At 45.0% G+C, this 8,490-nt stretch overlaps 2 pseudogenes; both read left to right on the forward strand.

Moving 5' to 3' along the window:
- The first annotated feature begins 1,187 nt into the window (after positions 1–1,187).
- Positions 1,188–1,890, forward strand: LOC132233835 (cell adhesion molecule 1-like; annotated as a pseudogene).
- Positions 1,891–2,229: 339 nt separating this feature from the next.
- On the forward strand, positions 2,230–4,405 carry LOC132232405 (serine/threonine-protein kinase tousled-like 2; annotated as a pseudogene).
- Positions 4,406–8,490: the final 4,085 nt, after the last annotated feature.

The raw sequence follows: 8,490 nt of genomic DNA on the forward strand, positions 1-8,490 counted from the left end.
AGGACCGTGCCTTAAACTGTGCAGAATGAATTGAAGAACACACAATCTTCCCTTGACCAAGAATATCTCATTGCCCGCCAAGTCTGCACGAATCTGCCTTGTGGCCTCCAATGATTAGAGTCATTCTTTTTAGTGAAAACAAACCAGAATATTTTATCAAGCAATTGCTATATGCTGGGTCCTTCACTGGGTGTGATTAAGTAATAAAAATATACAAAAGGTTCAAGTCATGTCATCAAGTAAGTTGTCAGTATGATTTAAGGCATTTTCTTAGGACAGTTTCCATTCTTTTGGCCGCAGTGGTTAAACCCAACTAAAATTAGCTTCGACCAAAATAAAAATAGAACAATTTGTTGGCTAATTTACATGAACCATGGGAATGACAGAAGTTGTCTTGGGACTCAAAAGTTTCCCTCATCTGTCTATGTTTTCTGAGTTGAAATCACGCTTGGATGGCCTTTCCTTTGTATCTGGAATTGTGGCCCTCAGCCACACAACAATTTATTACCAAAAAGGATAGTATTCTTTCTTTAGTTCTGATTTGTAATAGTCATGGGACTCTGATGGACCTAGCTTAGCTCAAGTGATTGGTGGAGGTGTAGGATAAAAGCCTGTCTCTGGAACTACTGAGATGGGGAGCAAGAGAAGTTTACTCAAACATTTGGGGACTTATAATACAATACATACCCACCAGCCTCTTCTAAGTCTCCATAAATTATTGCTCTTTGTCAGGTTTTGGAAAGTGATCAAGGAAGACACTAAAATTAATGGAGAAAATTTGCAGAATTATATCCATTAGCTCTTAGTTAATTTACTAATTTGCAACACCATCAAAGGCCATGGTGTCTGAAGAGAAAGTTGTTTTCTGTACTAATATCCTTTAATAATTGATTTCCTTACTGATGAGGTAGAGATTTTAAAGTTTATTTTAATCTTAGGTGCAAAATGCCGTACCTGATAACAATGATGCACACAGTATTCCAGCATGCCTGCTGGAATTAGCCAGGAGGCAGCTTTTGTTAATTAAAAAAACACACATTACGAACCTGAAATATAATTCATTTCTAATAAGGAATGTTTAAGAAAACTGGTTTAAAATGATCTGAGTATTCTTCTTATAAAAAATTGCAAGCTTTGACAACCATCTTTCAGAACAACCTGAAATCTAACTGAATGGAAGTCCTACCATGAGGTTTTACAGAAGCCACAGCAAACCTGGTGATAGACAGAATTTATTTACAAAAGACATGGCAGTTATTGAGGGAGAAGTTGCAACCATCAGCTACTGAATCCCAGCAGGCAGACCATTTATTTCAGAAACTTCAGGCCTTTGAAGGACAGTAGGTTTCAGTTGCTGAATTTTTCTAGCAGTGAACTCAAAGTGTCATTGACAAATGTCTCAATACTTTTGCCAACTCTACACTAACCTATCCTGTCCCCCCAGAAAGTTATACCACAGCCACAGTACTGGTCCCAGCATGTAATCTTATGGTTGATATCCAGATTAGATGCGTGGAAGGTGAGGAGACTAAAGTCAATTGCACTGCCATGGCCAGCAAACCAGCCAGACTATCAGATGGTTGAAAGGGAACAAGGAGCTCAAAAGTAAATTGGAGGCGGGAGAGTGGTCAGACCTGTTCCCTGTGACTATTCAGCTGATACTGAAGATGCACAAAAATGGGGCCCCCGTGATCTGTCAGGTGGAGCACCCTGTCATCACCAGGAACTTGCAGACCCATCTGGAAGTATAGCATACGCTTCCAGTGCATATTCAGATGACTCACCATCTACAAGGCTTAACACAGGAAGGGGGATGCACTTGACTTAACATGTAAAGCCATCTGGGAGCCCCAGTAAGTTCTGAAGGCCAAGGTTGGCAGAAGGTCATGAGCAAAAATGTCACAACACGGAGATGTGCATTCTCAACTCATTGTCCTGTCTCCTGTCCTCTAATGTAAAGAATGGAATATTTCCCAGGAAATAAAAGAATATTCAGGGGAATAAACATTTTTAAAAAGCAAGGTTTCCTCCTTTTAGGTGCCAGGAGGCTTGTCCAAGACCTCTCCCCACTCCTGCTCTCTTGTGCAGCCTGGCCCCCACAGCAGCTTCCTAGGAGGGAGTGAGAAAGGGGGTTAAGACACTCAGGAGAGGCCCAGCTCCACCCCAGGTCTGCCCAGGGGCAGAGCAGAGCAGTGGGCAGCCAGGGAGCAGCAGGGTGTGGCAGTAGATATGATGGAAGAATTGCAAAGCTTGGACCCATGATGGCAGGGATTATTAGAGGCCAGGTTTACTGGAGATGGTGTTAGTAAGGGGGCACTCAGTAGTGAGTCTTCAAGCCAGAGCTTGTGCAGCGTGGGGTCCGTGAGTGATAAAGTAGAGGCTTCTAAGAAATAACAGGATGACCAGTGAACCAGAAAAGAAAATCAGAACCATATGAAATTAGCCAAGGGAGAGACCCTGCTAGGGAACATAAAATTAGTGCTTACTTTAAGTTTGCTGGGAGAAGTGGGCCAGGAGCCAGCCCTGGCAGATGTGTTCCCCCAGTTGCACGATCCTCACAGCACCATTCCTTATCCGATCCCTTACCAGGTGAGAAGAGCCCCTCTATGGTTTAGATGGCAGTGCTGCAAAGATTGTACCGGAGGAGCAGTCTGTTCTGCCAACCCTGATGTCAGTGGTGCTAGCAAAACCTTGGCTCCACACAGCAGCTGACACGGAGGGTGGTTGGCCTCTGCTTCACTTTGGTTTCAGCTCAGCAAAACAGTCCCTCTTCTACAGGATCTGGTAACAGAGCATTCCTGCAGCTCCAGAAACAGATCTCCACCCAGCAGAGACAGACCCAGTCTGACATCACAAGAGAAAAAATATCTGTACTAGGAAACAGTAAGAATTCTGACTTAGAGAAGAAGGAGGGAAGAACAGATGATTGTTAAGAGCCAATTGTAATCTGAGAGCACAGATTGATGAATAGCAAAAAAATGCTAGAGAAATACAAAGAATGATTAAATGGATGTGTGACAATGAGCAAGAAACTCCTGAAAAAGTCAAAACAAGAGAAGATAACATGTAGAGACCAGAGCATGCAAGACTGCTTGGCATTGGAACAAGCTGCCACTGTCTGACATGGGGCTTCTTTCACTGAACAATGGACAGTGGGTTATGCTTTTCAGAACCTTATCAAGCAACAGGTAGGATAAATTTACAGAGGAAGAGATAGAAAGACAATGGAAAACGTTAGCAAAGCAGAAACCTCCTGCCTTGGGACAGGCCCCTCCAGTAACCAAAGAGCAGAAAGCAAGACCAAGGGCGCTGAAAATGAAATGTTAGCATTAGCAGAACACCATGAACAAGAAGAAATCTTCAAACTCAGATTACGTGATCCTCTTATAAAGGGGGAAGCAGAGATCCATGCAGGGCTAGAAAGGGTTAGAAATCTATATATCATGGATCTAAAAAAACATCCAAAACCATATTGAAGATAATTCATAATTTAAAGATCATCCAATGTGAAGTGACAGATATTTGTTGTTACATCTTTTGGGTGGAGGATGTTTCAGTGATTTTTACAAGGCATTTGATCTAACAGAACAAATATATGTATGTGTGAAAATTCACTAGTTAAAATAAAAACTGGAGAGATGAGACTTATCACAAGCTATGTAGGGAATACCAGAGTCACAAAGACCTAGATCATTCCAGAATAGTTAAGCTGTATAATTACTTTTCACTGGACATTGATTTGTATTGTACAGTATGGGAATACTGTGATGGAAATGATCTGGACTTCTACCTGAAACAGTACAAATTAATGTCGGAAAAAGAGGCCCAAGGCGTTATCATGCGGATTGTGAGTGTTTTAAATGAAATAAAAACTCCCATCAAACACTATGACATCTAACCAGGTAATATTCTTTTAGTAAATGGTAGAGCTTATAGAGAAATAAAAATCACAGATTTTGGACTTTCCAAGATCAAGAATGATGATAGCTACAGTTCAGTGGATGGCATGGATCTAACATCACAAGGTGCAGGTATTTACTGGTATTGACCACCAGAGTGTTTTGTGGTTGAGAAAGAACCATCAAAGATCTAAAAGTTGACCTCTGGTCAGTGGGTATGATCTTCTACCAGTGTCTATGAAAGGAAGCCTTTTGGCCATTGCAAGTCTCCAGCTAGACATTCTATAATACCATTCTTAAAGCTACTGAAGTGCAGTTTCCGCCAATGCCAGTAGTAACGCCTACAGCAAAAGCATTTACCTGAGAATGTTTGGCCTACCAAGAGGAGGACCACGTTGATGTCCAGCAGCTAGTCTCACATCCAAAAGTCAGTCACCATTAGTAGCCCTGCTGAAGCTGCTATCACCTCAACCTCTGGGGCACCCAACAACAGTTCTTTAAATTGAGACCCTCTCCTAGACCACTAACTGCCCAACATGCACAAAGTTGACTGATGGCATTCAAAGCAGGTTTGGAGCACAGTGAATATGAATAGATCTCATGAAACCTCTACCAGGTACTTTGATTTTCTTGCTTTTTCTCCCCCATCTATAGAGCAGGCCAGCATGATTCTCATTGAGGAGAAACATTGGACAGCTGTGACAGGGCTTGTATGAAAAGGTTCCTCCCAAGGTTTGGGCGTCGATGGCTACTGCATATGGCTGCTCTGAGCAAATAAAATTAAAAAGAGAAACTGGTTCCATGTACTGTGAACTGGAAAGCATGCAGGGTCATGGAGGTCCCTGATGCAGTGCTTCAGCTAAAGAATGTGGATTTGAAAATACAGACGGGGCTAGTCCATGTCTATATTTAAACTGGTTCTTATTTTTTAATAAAGTTGAGGTAATATTTCCACAAAAGCTTCGCTGGGGACGATGTTTGACTTTAGAGGAAAAAAGTTGCTGTTGCCTGTTAAAGACACTAGCATTTGTGTTTTATCTCTAAACAATTTCAATTTTTAAAAACCTGCAGTTTCCTACCCCACTCCATTATATTTGTGAAAAAATGTTTGGTCATAAAGTGAAACCCATATTAGCAAGTACAGGGCAATGTTCATTCTAATCAGATGCAACTTTCTTCTCTGTCTGGCCTCCTGTGTGCAATTGCTTCCCTCATCTCAATAGGGAAGAAATTGAGTGGGAGAACTGACATGTGTGGGGTTTTGCTTTAGACAAAGGATAAGGTTCAAAGTCTACAGCTTGGGTCTCTCTAAGTTTTCAACTATTTCTTTTTCTTTTCTTGTTAATCCTCACCAGAGGATATTTGTTTTCCATTGCTTTTCAGGGAGAGTGGAAGGGAGGGAGGAGGAGAAAGAAAGGGGGATGGAGAGAAAAATTGATACGAGAGAGACACATGGACTGGTTGCCTCCTGCACATGCCCTGACCAGAAGTTTCTGACTTCTCTCTGCCTTACTTCCTCCATTTAAACCAACCTTCTCTGTACTGTGTTTTCAGCAAGGTCATGCTAAAGGTCTGAAATAAAGAACTCCTTGGGAAGCTGCATATTCTTGTTTGTTTAGTTGTTTTCTAAAAATTTTGGCACTTGTTTTTTCTGCCTTCCAAAGATCTAAGATAAGGAATAGAAATGAACAATTGTTCTTTCAAAGGTAGCTTAAGGCAGGACAAAGCACTGCTTCAGAGGCCTGACTATTCTTATAGGGACCTGCCTGGCAAAAGGCCAGCTTATATTGTTGATTGGGGTCAGAGGTGAGGGGGCACGGGATGGCACCAGGCATTAGTCAGGGGTGGGCAAACCTTTTGACTCGAGGGCCACAATGGGTTCTTAAACTGGACCGGAGGGCCGGAACAAAAGCATGGATGGAGTGTTTGTGTGAACTAATATAAATTCAAAGTAAACATCATTACATAAAAGGGTACGGTCTTTTTTTTTTCCCAATAGTTTTATTCATTTCAAACTGGCCGGATCCGGCCCGCGGGGGGGTTTGCGCACGGCTGCATTAGATCGAGGTTCAGCAACCTCAAGTTCTTGAGTTCTGGCTAAAAGAAGAATTCAGAGCCAAGATTCGAATTATAAGAGAAAGTTAGAAAGACAGAGGTAGAAGGGGTGAGCCACGGAAGAAATGGGCTCAGAAAACAAGTTACAGAGGCAAAGGAAGGGCCCCTGGGGCTTTGGGAAGAGGAGGAGATATGAGCCTTGAGCTACAAAAGGGGGAGGAGAGGCATGAGTTTGCTCCTGGAGAGAGAGAGAGAGAGAGAGAGAGAGAGAGAGAGAGAGAGAGAGAGGGAGAGAGAGAGAACACTAGGGAAAGAAGGGGGAAAGAAGTGGGCATGCTCCACAGAGAGAGCCAGGTTGGGTCCTCCATCCAGAGGGCTTTTATTTGAGGTCTCAGGAGGATTTTCCTGGTTTATCTCCTCAGGGCCGTGGTCTCCACTGATTGGCTGGCTCCAGGGGAGGAGGTCATTAATCATTGCAGCTGGCTCTGAGTTCAGCCAAGGCATAGCTCCACCTAGTTTTGCTTCTTTTCTTCTTTTCTGGGCCTGGAGCTGAAACACAGCTGAGGTCCAAATGTCATCTCTGGGATTAATGCTTAAGGGTGTTTTGGTGCAAGGGCTGGTAGTGCTAGGCACCCGGAGCCCTTCACCCTGCTAAAACCTCTGCATCTGGCCCATCATTCCTACTCTGCTCGTGCCTATCTAATTGCCTACAATATCATCCGAAGGTATTCAGAACAACAGTATTAATTTAGTGCCTGAATTATTGTCTTTTATGGTGCCTTGAAGTTGTGATGAATTGAATGTCAGTAAAAAATTTTAACAAGGATGGGGTCAAGGATAGGTAACCAGGCATAACTCCAAGTCTCCCACTCCCAGACATCGGCGTCAAGGTCCTGATTACAACCTTGTAACTGTAAATCAAGGACGTTTGTGTTTTCTGGGGATAAAAGCTCATGGAAGACAAAGCTTGGGGCTGTTGCAGGGGAAAGCCTGTAGCAGTCACTGGCCAGTTCAATAAATCCTCGCTTGCTGTTTAAGATCTAATTGGAGTTGGTGGTCTTATTCTCACGAATGTTGGTCCACAACATTTGAAGGCTGCAGCGAGACACCTGGCAGGGGTGAGAGGGACCCCCTATTTAGGGCAGGAGGCTCTCACCTGGCGGCAGGGGCTCTCCCCCATCCATCACTGGGCAAGCGGCGAGGACTTATTGAAAAATCCTGCAGGAGGTAAGGAGATGCCTGGGGCGAGATCTCACAGGGGAGTCAAGGGGTGGGCTGGACGTAGCACTACCTCCCGACTCCAGCCGGTGGCCACGACGGTGGCCACGGCACAGGACTTGTCTGTCTGGTATTTGTTGTCTAGTGTTTGTTGTCTGGTGTTTGTTGTCTAAATGGGACAGTCATCGTCTGCTTCTGTGTGTTCCCCGCTGCAATGTTTTCTTAAGAATTTTCAGGACTTCAGGAAGAGAGCCGGAGACTACGGATATGATGTTAATGCTTTTGATTTACAGCAATTCTGTGAACGGGAGTGGCCCACTTTCCAGATGGGGTGGCCAGATGCAGAGTCTTTTGATCTGACCACTGCCTACCGGGTCCATTATGTCATATACGGCTGCCCAGGGCATCCTGATCAAATTCCTTATATTCAGGTTTGGGTTGACATATTGTCCAAGAAACTCCGGTGGATGAGGACATGCCTCCCGAGGGGAAAATCGGAACAGAGACAGACAATTCTTTTGGCCGGGCCCCAGAAGGGAAAGGCTCCCCAGGTCCTTCAGGGAGAGCAGGAAGAACCCATTAGCCGGCCGCCCCCCTATGTTCCCCCGGCGCCGGATCCGGGTGAGCCCCGGCCTCAGGCCCAGGCCACGCCACCAGCTCTTGACCCGGAGCCCCTGCCTCCCCCGATGCCAATTGTCTTCCCTCCGGACCCACCGGTGGGAGGGGCTTTGTCATCCTCCAACCCCTTCAGTCCATCCCATACTAGACAGGGAACGGAATATGGAGCTTCCGGGGGTGTTGGGCCGGTGGCCCCAGCGCCTCTCCTGCCCTTGAGGCAGGCTGGGCCACCAGACCTGGGCCCAGACTGCCAGCCTTTCATGATTTATGTCACTTTCTCAACTAGTGATTTGTATAACTGGAAGAATCAAATCCCTACTATAGCAGTGTCTGCTTTTCTCCAAAACTCCCACTGTTTAAAGGGAGACAAATAACTGGACTGGGAGACGGGGGTGGGGTGGGGGGAGAGGTTTTTGTTGATGTTATTGGCTGCAGACTGCTAGCAGGTGCCTTATCAACTAAACTCCCAGGAGCAAAGCGGAGGAGAAATGGAGCTGAAGTCCACAGCCGCCCTGGTGATTTAGAACTGGTTGCTAGGCAGACTCAGCCCCCAAGAGCCAGGTCAAAGAAGGGGGGCTGGATGCCTGAGCTGCCTGCTATGGGCGACAGCAGAAATTTACCCGCCACTAGAGCTGCCCCGCTGCTGCCCAATGAGTAATGAGTGTTTTTACAACAAGCAATACAAGACTTAGGGCTTTGT

The sequence above is a fragment of the Myotis daubentonii genome, chromosome 4 (assembly GCF_963259705.1).
Source record: "Myotis daubentonii chromosome 4, mMyoDau2.1, whole genome shotgun sequence".
Lineage (NCBI taxonomy): Eukaryota > Metazoa > Chordata > Mammalia > Chiroptera > Vespertilionidae > Myotis > Myotis daubentonii.